Genomic DNA, 13,753 nt, shown 5'->3' on the forward strand with positions numbered 1-13,753 from the left:
CTGTCTTTCAGCGCCAGGAAACAAGGTTCATTCCTGATTTAAGGTGCTGCCTATATGGAGTGTGCATATTCTCTCTGTGACTGCATGGTTTTCCTTCATGTTTTCTGGTTTCCTCCCATATCCTAAAGACTTCTGGGTTAGTAAGTTATGGATGAGATGTAGCATATGGGAGGGTGTGGAGATGATGGGCATGTATTGGGAATAAAATCGGGTTTGTGTAAGATTAACATGGCTGTGTGATGGTAGACGCCCACTCAGTGTATCGCAGACTATACTGAAAGTCCATAGACCACAAGCATTTCTGAAATACCTGTTTCTGTGCTAAGTGACTCAATGACTCTTCAGCTGCTTGCCAGTTTTTTATCGGTTGCTTCTCTCCAAAATTAAAATCAGTAAATACCGGAAAATCTCATCAGGTCAGTCCGCATCTGTGGAAAAATAAATTGTTTATGTCTCAGGCCATAAAAAGCATTCCATCTGCATGCATAACAGCTTGGTATGGCAGCACATTTGCATGTGATTGTAAGGAAGTTACAGCTCAACACAGGAACCAGCCTCCCCTTTATGGACTTCGTCTACACTTCTCGCTGCCTCATTAAAGCAGGCAGCATATTCAAAGACCTCACCCACCCCTGACATTTTCTCATCTCCCATCTCCCATCGGGCAGAAGATAAAAAAGCCTGAAAGCACGTACTTGCAGGCTCAAGAGCAGCTTCTATCCCACTGTTATCAGACTCTTGACTGGACCTCTTGTATGATAAGGTGGACTCTTGCCCTTAATTGCTAGCTCATTATGGTCTTGCACTATATCGTTTACACGTACTGCATCTTTTCGGTAGCATTTACATTGCTATTGCTACTTTATTCTTAACGTACTGTGTAATGATTTCATCTGTATAAATAGCACAGAAGAAAAGTTTTTTATTGTATCATGATACACATGACAGTGTGATGGATATTCTCCATCCAGGGCCTGAGAGGCTTATTGCTAAACTCAGCTTTCCAAAGGGTCATGGTTGTTGGTGATAACGTTAAGCTTTAAACAAATACTCTTTGCTCAGCTTGTTGTTGTAAACCCATCCCTAGTTCTTTGTGTAATCAGCTTGAAGCTGGAGGCACAGCTTTGCAAAGTACAGTGGCCAGGAGACTTGGCTTCATTCGCCAAGTGCAAGACATCGGGGTTATGTCACTTTGCACATCAAACATGGTTACAAGTTACGATACTTGTGCCCTCGGGGTCATCTCTCACAGCGTGAATTGTGGATGTTTGGGATCTCTGTCACCAGAAGCTTTTCAGATCATCTGTGTGAATTATTTTGTCACAGCAAAGGTGTCCGGAAATCATCGCATGCAGATAATGTCGTTGTGTAGAAAACAGTATAAGTACCATGACATTTTGGGGATTGTCAGGAATGATAAGGAGAACACCAGAAAGATTATGTTACAGAAACAAGAACTAGAATTCATTCTTCAACCTTCAGTTGCTGCGATGGAGGGCTCATTTTGGCTGTAATTTGTTGGTATATTCTAGTCCTTAAGAATTGTACCTGTGTTTGGAAATCCTTTGTAGTTAGTAAATCTTTGGTAATTTGGAAATCTTTTATAGATTATAAATCCTCTGTGAGTGTTAAACATGTTTTAAAGATTAGATGTCTGAATTTAAATATGTATCATTTTTTAAATTAGATGAACTGTGTTTAAACAACTTTATTAGCTGGAAGTATCTCCTCCTTGGTAGGGAAGGGGACCCACAACTCAAGCAGTGGTACTGGCAGATAGACCTCACCACACAGACTAGCCAGGGAAGTATAGGTGGAAGAGGAGATGGATTCAGTATAACCTCCCTATAGTGATGGTACCCACAGATACCTATATCAAATAGGACAGAAAATTTTCTTTTGAGTTTCAGGCTTTGCGGACAGAATCAGAATCAGGTTTAATATCACTGGCATACATACATGGTGAAATTTGTTGACTTTGCGGCAGCAGTACAATACAATACATAATAACAGAGAAAAAACTGAATTACAGTGTGTGTGTATATAAAATAGTTAAATTAAATTAGTAGTGCAAACATTATAATAAAAAAAAAGTGAGGTAGCGTTCATGGGTTCAATGTCCATTCAAAAATTGGCTGTTAGAGAGGACGAAGCTGTTCCTAAATCACTGAGTGTGTGTCTTTAGGCTTCTGTGCCTCCAACCTGATGATATCAATGAAAACAAGGCATGACGTGGGTGATGGGGGTTTTTAATAATGCACATCACCTTTTTGAGGCACTGCTCCTTGAAGATATCATGGATACTATCTAGGCTAGTGCCTGTGATGGAACTGACTAACTTTACAACTCTCTGCAGCTTATTTTAATCCTGTACGGTAACATACCCCCCTCCATACCAGATGGTGATGCAGCAAGTTAGAATGCTCCCCACAGTACACCTATAGAAATTTTCAAGTGTATTTGGGGGCACACCAAATCTTCTCAAACTCATAATGAAATATAGTGGCAGTCTTGCCTTCTTTGTAGCTGCATCAATATGCTGGGTCCAGGTTAGATCCTCAGAGATCCTGACACCCAGGAATTTGAAATTGCTCACTCTTTCCATTTCTGATCCCTCAATGAGGATTGGTGTGTGTTCCCTCATCTTACCCTCTCTGAAGTCTACAATGAATTCTTTGGTCTTACTGATATTGAGTGCAAGGTAGTTGCTACGACACCACTCAGCTAGCTAATATATCTCACTCCTATACGCCCTCTCATTACCGTCTGATACAACAATGGTTGTATCGTCAGCAAAGTTATAGATGGCATTTGAGCTATACCTACCCGCACAGCCATATGTGTAGAGAGAGTAGAGCAATGGGCCAAGTACATACCCCTGAGGAGCGTCAGTGTAGGTTGTCAGCAAGGTGGAGATGTTATTTCCAATCTACACGAATTGTGGTCTTCCGGTGAGGAAGTCAAGGATCCAGGTGCAGAGGGAGGTACAGACCCCCAGGTTCTGGACATTTTTGATCAGGTCTGTAGGAATGATGGTGTTAAACACTGAGCTGTAGTCAATAAACTGCATCCTGACATAGGAATCCAACACCATCGCAGCAATAATAAACCAACCAATACCAATGCCAAAGGCACTTCATCAGAACTCAGGTAGCTGTTTCTGAACAGACTCACTGTCAGTGTTAGCTTGACTAGTTCAACAGGCAAGTATCCTACCTGGAAGCAAGGAGTCTGAGGAAATCTGTGCCACCTTGTTGCAAAATGGTTAGGGGGGGGGGGGTGGGGGAAGACGCAGTATTCCTGCTCTCAGGTTCCCAAATCTATTGTCGTCTTTTAAGAAGGATACGTGTCCCATGAATTATTTTATCAGCTTCAGGAGTTTGAACAAGAGAAGCTGTTGTGATTTGAAATCTTTGTATTTAAAACTGTTTCTGTGAAATCTTTGTATCAAAGAAAACACTTAAACATAAAAGAATGGATGAAAATGAATAAACCCACACTCTGCGTATTTTAACCGAAAGGGAACAGTTTTAGCAGCCAGGATAACAGTATAAACAATGGGCACATGGTGGAACTCTGCATTTTTTAAATTTATGTTGCAAGTGCAGAGCCTTTTTAAACTATGATCAGGACCACACAACAGTTTTGAAGATGTTATTCATTGGGCCTGCCTGCAATTAAGAAGAGTTTCTGTTCATTTTTGATGGCGTACTCCAGTGAAATGAATATTCACTGTTAACAAACTGTCTCCACTATTCTGCAGCAAACACTGTTGCAAAATCATCTTGTTTGCCAATAGGAGGTCAATTACTTGGAAGGATCATTAATCCAGAAACTGCTCTTTTGTGCAGAATAACACAGAAAAAAAATCAGCTGATTAAAATAGAGTCCCTACACCCGGGGGAATGTTTGTTTCACCACAGGAATAAGTGATTCCTCTAACTTTAATTAAATGTTGGGGGTGTTTAATTTAGAATTACTAAACACGGTTATAGCACTTTCACAACCAATACAGGCAATTAACGTGTTACGATATTAACTAGCAATTTCCTATATGTGCTCTGTCAGAACTTGCAAGTATTAATTGGAATGAGGTGAGAAGACCTGGGTATTTTGCTTCAGTTTGGCAGAGAAGTTAATGAAATGAATAGATAATTGTGCGTTTGAAGAGATGGTGCGATACAATGGTGCTTTTTTAAAGTCATGTCTCAGCAGCAATTCGAAGGCTCAATATTGCCTGCCTTCCTGTTGGGTATCTTTGGAGTGAAAATTGACCTAACATCTAATCCACCGAAAGAACAGACAACTTGTTTGCTTCATCTGTGGAATGTACTTATTTGTGCAATAATGAATGGCATTGTCTTGCCATTTTTTAAGTTGAAATTGATGAAATGAGTTGCAGAAAATAAAAGCTTTCTCACTGTAACTTGGATGAAATGCCCAACGCAGGATTTGTTGCCTTTGTCAGTGTCATTCCTTATTCCAACCTGTGCACAATGAATAGAATGCCTATAATCTCATATTCTTTTCATGGATCATTGCTTGGGACAACATTAGTTATTAAATCTTTCTCCAAGGCAGACTGTGATTTATTATGATTGTAAAATGGTATCTTTTGCTTATGGACATTTTGTTTGGCTTCAATGCTTTTATCTGCTCTACTCATAAAATTCTGGCATATATGGTCAATAAATGTATAATAAACTGCACTTATCAGAATAATAATCAAAAGTCTAGTGAAAGCCTAGTCTTTTGGACACAGCAGATGATAGAATAATAGCATTTCTTTGCCTCTGTTCAATCATTATCTCTCTGTGTTGCTTAAGTGGAGCTGATTATGGCATAAGGCTGAGTTGAATATGTGAGATCAGCAATTTATATTCTTCAATGATAATCATTCAATGTCCACCCCAATGGAAAGCATGCATCCTAAAAGACTGCTATTGGTCGATTTAGGTGTATTCGATTTCTTATAGCAACACAGTCCAAAGACTCTGGTTAAAGTCTACATGAGTTCTGAAACTATAATAATTGGAGATGAAACAAAATTCTTCCACGAACTGTATATGAGAATATTATCTTTAATGCAAGTTCCTCATTTTGAATTCATCCTTCTAAACAAAACAAACTTGCTGTGTCCTTACAGTTTTCATATTCAAATCAAGGGAAGGGTTGTTCCTATTTCTTTCCAAAGACATCAAGACTCCTCCTGTCTCTCTCTGCGATGCAGCTAACTGGTTTCTTTTATTTCTTGTGTCAGGCCTTTGTGTGAAGTTATAGGCTCACTGATGCTATCTGCCACTTTGCTTCATGAAATATTTAACGCAAGGTCTGCATATTGGAGCAGATAGGTTGCAGTTTGTTTTATTCATGGTGAGATGCTCGTGGAGGATGCCTTGCAATCTAGTCACACAAGGGTCTGACTCCATTGCCTGCTTCCTACAGATAACCAGTGTCAATTCTACCTTATCTGCAATGGCTGCTTTCAAAACCACTTCTGTCAAAGATGGTCATGAGTTGAGAGCAAAAACAGTTTCAGTTCCCAGTTTTCAAACTTCAGACCAACATTCAGAATTTACTGGAATTTAAATACAGTGTATTAAATGTAAATACTTTTGTGGTAGCAGCTTTATTGGGTGAGTTAGGTGAAATACTGTGCAACATTTATCATCGCAATTATTTACTAATTAGTTTCACTCAATAATTTGAGCAAGCCAGTCTTTGGAAAACAAACCACAGTCATAATCTCACGTTTCCATGCTATATGTTTTGCCCAAGCACACATTTATTAGGAACTTCAGGTTATTAACTGTCCTTGGATAGTTTACCTTCTTGTAACTCTATGTTGCAGATTGGTTGTACTTTTAATGCAAAAGCAAAACACAGCAGATGCTGGAAATACAAAATAAAGCCATAAGATGCTGGAAATGCTCAGGTAATCCTTCGGCATCTGGAGAGGGAGGGAGGGGGAGAGAGAGAGAGAGAGAGAGAGGGAAAGTTGAAGCTGACCTTTCATTGTAATTAGATATAGTCAATTTTTAGGACATAGAGAAGGAGGAGGTGGGGGTGTGATATTCCTACATTACTTGGAACTGTGGTATGCAAGGTGAACCGACAATGTTTGGATGGTACAGCAGCATAATGGTTAGTGTAATACTATAACAGCACCAGTGACCTGAGTTCAACTCCCACTGTTGTAAGTAAGGAGCTTGTATGTTCTCTGCGTGATTGTGTGGATTTCCTCTGGGTGCTTTGGTTTCCTCCCACATTCTAAAGATGTATGGGTTAGTAGGTTAATTATTCACATGGGTGTAATTGGGCATCATGGGAGTATTAGGTTGGAAGGGCCTGTACTGTGCTGTATTCTGAAATAAAATAAATAAATACAGGGGATTCCGGTTAATTAGGCAATTGATTAATCAGGGCAGCCACTGATGTGGAACAACTTAAAGAACAATAACAAATCGAGAAAATAACCAGAATTCCCATTGTTTATTTGGGACACGATGCTGCTTAATTGGGACAGGGCACTGCTGCCGAACAGTTTCAAGCTCGTGTCAGTCACCTGCGCTTGTGTGGCCTTTAGACAATACACTGTGCTCAGAGTGAACGGTTTTTAAGTAGTGTCAGTTGCACGTGTTTGTGTTCATAAAGCAGTGATTTTTGTCACTGATAGTTGGCAAGAAGCAAGCAGTAAGACAATTCAGAAATGCTTTGCTCACTGTGGTTTCAAACATCCAGGCTTGTAGATGACAGAAGCGACCAGCACTGAAAGTGAAACGATTTTATTCCTTCAACTAGTTAGGAACAAAGAAGAATTTGAAAGTATTTATCGACAATCATCTTGAATGTTACAATGACAAAGCAGATTAGAAGGATGCAGTCATCGAAAGCATTTTATGAAGGCAGTCCATTATCTGCACTAGGTTCACAGCAGCATATGCTGGATGAATTCCTCCATCAATGACTATTAAGAACCAATGCATAGTTTTATAGTACTGTAAAGGTATTCTTAGTCTTCTAATTAGTTCTGTATTTCATCTAAATATGTAATTTGTTACTCGATTAAATGGTAGTTTGTCTTTTTTTAATATCTTTTTAACTACTTCCATGAAACTTTGGTAATTGGGCCAAAATGTATTTTTCCTAATGTGTCCCAATTAACTGGAATCCACTGTATTATGAAGTGCTAATTTAAGTTTCTAGTTTGTAAATTTGAGCTGTTTACTCACTGAGGTGTTGAGAGAGTTGGAACTTGCTTTTAATTTTGAGCCAGAGACACAAGAGTTGGCAGATGTTAGAGCAAATCTGGAGCAAAAGCAAAGTGCTGGAAGAATTCAGGGGGGTTAAGCAACGTTTGTGGAGCAAAGGATGGTCAACATTTCGGATCAAGACCCTCTATCAGGCCAGAGAATGTAGATGGAAGATAGTCAGCAGGTAGAAGTGAGAGTGAAAGGCAAGACAGAGGCTGGTGGGTTTTGCAATTTTTTTTAATTAAAGCTTCATGAATTACCAAAGGCAGTGAGCCAAAGTTCAACTCAGCCAGAATCCTGATCTGGCAGAAGTGTTTAAAATATCTGAAGTAATTATATAGTCTGGCATATTAACTTTTTGACGTTTGAACTAAATGCCTTGAAAAAGAAAAAAAAAACAACAGATTATGTAGCAACTTCATAAAACTCTGGCTAGGCCATATCTGGAGTATCGCATATATTTTTGGTCACCCCACTATCGAGGAAGGATGTTGAGGCTTTGGAGAGGGCGCAGAAGAAGTTTATCAGGATGCTGCCTGGTTTGAAGGGTATGTGCTATTATGAGAGGCTGAGCAAATTTGGGTTGTTTTCTTTGGAGTGAGTCAAGCTGAGGGGAGATCTGATAGAGGTTTATAGATTATGAGAGGTATAGATAGAATAGACAGGGAGTATCTTTTTCCCTGAGTGGAAATATCTAATACCAGAGGGTATGCATTGAACGTGAGAGGGGGTAGGTTTAAAAGGGATGTGAGGGGTAAGTTTTCACTCAGAGAGTGGGGGGGGATGCCTGGAATTTGCTGCCTGGTATGGTGGTAGAGCCAAATACACTGGAGGCTTTTAAGGGACATTTAGATGGGCACATGATTATGAGGAAGATGGAGGGATATGAACATCGTGTGGACAGGAGGGATTCATTTGTTGTTGGGGTTTTTGATTTACTTTTTAGCTGGTTCGACACAACATTGTGGACTGTGTGGCCCGTTCCTGTGCTGTACTGTTCTATGTTTTATGTTTATTGCTTTTCTGTTGCTCGTCTTGTGATCATCATTCTGTGTTGATCATTTACTGAAATATTTACCATCTATGTTGATGTACAGTAACAGTGAGACCATATGAATCAGAGTTGACCATATTAACAGAGATATATATCATCTATGCTATAATTATTTAGGATCGGCTGATAAATTAAGCTCACTAAAGATAAGCAGGAAACTGCAGAGTAGACAAACCTATCTGAACATGCAGAGCTGTACTTTACTTCCAGTGAACTCAAATCCCTCTTCGCTGTCCACAGATTATTCTATTTCACAGGGCAGACACTAAAAATTGTGCACTTGTCAACATATAAAACGCACATGTCAAATTCTGTCCATTGCTGGTGACTAATTGCTCCAAAAGTGACAGAATGGAATTATTGTTTATTTTAGTCTTCCTCTCGCCAGTTTGCTTTGTAAACCCCCCAAAGAGGTGAAGTCGTAGTTTTATAGCACCCATGGGCTAAGCTTAATGAAAGCTGAAGAAAGTGTTTAGCTATCTGAGTGAGCAGTGAAACAAGTTATTATGTTATTTTGTGTTGCCAATGGGCCATTCTCTCATCTGGGCTACGGCAAGACCAGGCAATCATATATCTTCTAGCTTTCATTGAATTTGGCCCACAGAAGCAACCCTTTGAATACATAGCACAACAGTAGTGGAAACTGTCACTTATTCCCCGCACAAAAAAATACAAATTATTGGAAAAGCACTATTTCTGGTTTGTAAGTGGATAGAAGGAGTGTTAATTGTTCATCGTTTTAATCAATGACCAAAACCTGTGTGGGAGGAGTTTTATAGTGAAAAAGCCATTGGACTGGGGATGTTCCACTCTCTCGGCATCAATAATCCTAGTCCAATCGTACAAGAAACCATCACTACTAGAGATGTGTCTTCTGTGCCTCGTCCTGCCCTTCACTCTCCACGAGGTGTTGCCCAACAGCCTTCATGGCCGTTGGATCTTGTAGTTATCTCCTCTACCCAGTCCGCCAAAACTGGCTTTGTATACTGGGTAGGCATATCTCTATCTCACCGGGATTCAAATTTTCTGGCTCGTCTCACCTGGTTTAGCTCGCCTGTTGAAGCAGCGTGCCATGGTGTGGCCACAGTCACATGCAAACAGTTACTTGGAAGGAGTATTCTTTGCCAGTCAGCCATATTTTACATACCACAGACACAAGAGATTTTGCAGTTGCTGGAAATCCAAAGTAACACACACAAAATGCTGGAGGAACTCAGCAGGTCAGGCAGCATCCATGGAAATGAATAGACAGTCGACATTTCAAGCCAAGACCCTTTATCAGGACTGGAAAGGAAGGGGGAAGGTGCCAGAATAAGAAGGTGCAGGGGTGGGGGAGGGGAGAGTGTAAGCTAAAAGGTGATAGGTGAAGCCAGGTTTGTGAGGGAGGACAGATGAAGTAAGAATCTGGGAAGTGGTAGGTAGAGAAGGTTAAAAGGCTGGAGAAGAAGGAATCTGATATGAGAAAGAGAAGGAGGAGGGGCACCGGGGGTAGTGATAGGTAGGTGAGGAAGAGATAAGAGGTAAGCGGGGAGCCCAAGTGGTGAATTGAAGAAGAAGGAAGGAGGAGGACAAAAAAATTACCCGATAATAGAAAAATTGATATTTACGCCATCAGTTTGGAGGCTACTCAGATGGAATATGAAGTGTTGCTCTTCCCAGCTAGGAGTGGCCTCATCATGGCAGGAGAGAAAATCATGGACTGACACATCAGAATGGGAATGGGGATTGGAATTAAACTGATTGGCTATTGCTCTTTGCGGATGGAGATAAGATGCTTGATAAAACGGCCCCCCCCCCCCCGATCTACATTGGGTCTCACCAATGTAGAGGAGGCTGCACCAGACACAAAAGACAGCCCCAACAAATTTGCAGGTGAAGTATTGCCTCACCTGGAAGGACTGTTTGGGGCCCTGAATGGAGGTGAATGGGCAGGTGTAGCACTTCTTCCACAGGAGGAAGAATAATGGGGAGGGACAAATGGACAAGGCAGTAATCCCTGCAGAGAGCAGGGTGGGGCAGAGGTAAAGATGTGTTTGGTGGTACTACTTGCTTGTACTACTGCTCCCCCCCTACCCCCACCTTATTATTCTGGCTTCTTCCCCCTATATTCCCAGTCCTAGTGAAGGGTTTTGGCCTGAAGCGTCAACTGTTTATTCATTTCCATAGATGCTGCCTGACCTTCTGAGCTCCTGCAACATTTTGTGTGTGATGCTTTGCATAAGTAGTCCAACACCTTGTTGGGACAACAGCAAAAATGTAGAAGAGGGCTGAGTAAAGGCTGCTGGCTAATGATATATAAGTTCTTGTGATAAGAGCTTATGAACTGATCTGACCTTCTCTTAACCACGCTAACTTACACTGAAATCTGAATGTCAGAATTGGGAGCAGTGAAACTACAGATCACAAGCAGATCTTTGCCTCTTAGTATGTGAAGTACAGAAAGATTGCAGGTAAGTAAAGCAAATAATTAGGAAGCCTAGTAGATTGCTATGTATAAAATTAGGGAACAAAAACTAAGCAATGGAAGAACTTAGAGGGTCAAGAAACATTTATGGAGGGAAATGGACAGTAAACATCTCGGGTCAAGATTTCTGGTGACCCCGTGATCTCTGTCTCAGAGGCTGACGTCAGACCATCTTTCAAGAGGGTGAACCTTCACAATGCAACAAGCTCCAATGGTGTATCTGGTAGGGCACTGAATCCTATGCCAACCAACTGGGGGAGTTGAACGACATCTTCAACTCTCCCTGCTGTAGTCAGAGGTTCCCACCTGCTTCAAAAGGGCATCAATCGCACCAGTGCCCAAGATGAGCAGTGTGAGCTGTCTCAATGATTATCGCTCAGTTGCACTCACATCTTCTGTGATGAAATGCTTTGAGAGATTGGTTATAACTAGAATTAACTACTTCCTAAGCAAGGACCTGGACCCATTACAATTTGCCTATCGCCACATTAGGTCTACAACAGGTACAATCTCACTGGCTCTTTACTCAGCCTCGGACCTGATAACAGCTGCGCCAGGCAGCTGTTTATTGACTATAGCTCAGCGTTCAACAAAATCATGTCCTCAGCTCCAGCCAAAAAACTCAAAAACCTAGGCTTCTGTACCTTGCTCTACAATAGGATCCTTGATTTCCTTACCAGCAAACCACAGTCGTTGAAAATAACAACTCCTCTTTGACAATCAACACTGGTGCACTTCAAGGATGCCTGCTTAGCCCACTGCTCTACTCTCTCTAAGCTCATGTCTGTGTGGCTGGGCGCAGCGCAAACACCATCTATCAATTTGTTGATGACACAAGTGTTATCGGCAGAATCACAGGCGGTGACGTGGTGGTGTGCAGGAGTGAGATAGATCAGCTGGTTGAGTGGTGTTGCAAAAACAGCCTTGCATTTAACATCAGTAAGACCAAGGAATTGATTGTGGACTTCAGGAAAGGGAAGTCAAGGGAACACACACCAGTCACCATTGAGGGATCAGCAGTGGAAAGGGTGGGCCGTTTCAAGTTCCTGGGTGTCAACATCTCTGAAGATCTATCTTAGGCCCAACATATTGATGTAGTTATGAAGAAGGCACACATGTGGCTATATTTCATTTGGAATTTGAGAGGATTTGGTATGTCACCAAAGACTAGTAAATTTCTATAGGTGGTACCATGGACAGCATTCTAACTGGCTGCACCACTTTCTGGTACGGACGGACCACTGCACAGAACTGGAAAAAGCTGCAAAAAGTTGCAAACTCAGCTAGCTCCATCATGGGCACTAGTCTCCCCACCATCGAGGACATCTTCAAAAGGCAATGTCTCAAAAAGGCGACATCCATTATTAAGGTCCTGCGCCACCCAAGTCATGTTCTCTTCTCATTCCTGCCATTAGAGAGGAGGCAAAAGAGCCTGAAGACATGATTTTAACATTTTAGGAACAGCTTCTTCCCCTTCACCATCAGATTTCAGAATGGACAATGAACCAACCCATGCGCACGATATGCAATATATACGTATTGCACTGTACTTCTGCCGCAAAGCAGCAAATTTCACAGCATATTTATGTCAGTGGTGATAACTCGATTATGATTCTTTCTAAACTTGATATTTCTGCTAATTTTTTTCCACTTGATGGCTATTTTTAGTATCTTAATTAGCTGTTCTTTTTCTTACTTTGCTTGACTGTACTTACAAAGTAGTCCATTGATCATTAAAAAGACATATCCAGATATCATGAGAGGTGTTTTATAAATACCTTAATGAATTCAGACTACATTACCCAAGAGTTATTCTGGGTCGCAATCCTGCACAGAGTGACCAAATGTTTCCACTGAGCAGTCTGGAAATTGGTTTCTACCATTTCATCATCATATTGATCACCTTTCAAAAACAAAAGTCAGTGTCTAATTTTTGTATAATTTCCTTTGATATGGGCAATATGTGCAACAGCGTGCGGATGATACAGTAACGTAGCAGTTAGCACAATTGTTTTACGGTGCCAGGAATCACCAATCAGGATTCGATTCCCGTCACTGTCTGTAAGGAGTTAGTACATTCTCTCTGTGACAGCATGAGTTTCCACCGGGTGTTCAGGTTTTCTCCAGCATTCTAAAGACAGAGTTGGTAAATTACAGTGCTGGAAACATGGTGACTTTTATGGGCTACACATGCAAAATGCTGGAGGAGCTCAACAGGCAAGGCAGCATCTATGGAAAAGATTAAACAGTTGATGTTTCACATCAAGACCCTTCATCAGGACTGGAAAAAAGATGAGGTCAGAGTAAGAAGGTTGCTTACTCTGACTTCTCTGCTTTCTTTCCAGTCCTGATGAAGGGTCTCGGCCCAAAACATTGACCGTTTACTCTTTTCCATAGATGCTTCCTGGCCTCCTGAGTTCCTGCACCATTTTGTGTGTGTTGCTTGGATTTCCAGCATCTGCAGATTTTCTCGTGTTTGTGACTCTTATGGGCTGCCCTCAGCCCAATCCTCGGCGCTTGATTTGATGCAAACCACACATTTCACTGTATGTTTCGATGTTTTAATATGCAGTACATGTGACAAATAAAACTGATTTTCAAAATTGGCATTGCAACCCTTTCTGTTTGATGCAGGGTTTTGACTCTAAATGTCAACAGTTTGTTCTCCGTTCCCAGCAGCTGCTGATCAACCTGCAACAGGTTGTTTGTCGTTCCAGATTCCAGCATCTTCAATATCTTGTGCCTCCATGTCAATGCAACAGAGCCCAGTTTTTGCATCAGGCAGCTTCAGATTTGTCAAACCAATTGACGGCCTGTTAGCTACATAAATGTTTGTTTGGAACTGTGATGAGATATGCAGTCATTTTAACTAGTGTTATGATACCAGCCCCCTCCTTTGTGAGAATTGCAAGAGCCCTAGTGAAAGGGGGGTCAATGACCCGAGAGAGAGAGCAAGAGAGAGAGAGAGACAGGCCGAATGGA

At 41.2% G+C, this 13,753-nt stretch overlaps 1 protein-coding gene across 9 annotated transcripts in view; it reads left to right on the forward strand.

Moving 5' to 3' along the window:
* opcml (opioid binding protein/cell adhesion molecule-like) overlaps window positions 1–13,753 on the forward strand; it is a 2,143,861-nt gene that overhangs the window by 2,025,533 nt on the left and 104,575 nt on the right. The gene's annotated exons all lie outside the window — the stretch shown is intronic.

This window comes from Hemitrygon akajei, chromosome 26 (genome assembly GCF_048418815.1).
Source record: "Hemitrygon akajei chromosome 26, sHemAka1.3, whole genome shotgun sequence".
NCBI classification, from domain to species: domain Eukaryota; kingdom Metazoa; phylum Chordata; class Chondrichthyes; order Myliobatiformes; family Dasyatidae; genus Hemitrygon; species Hemitrygon akajei.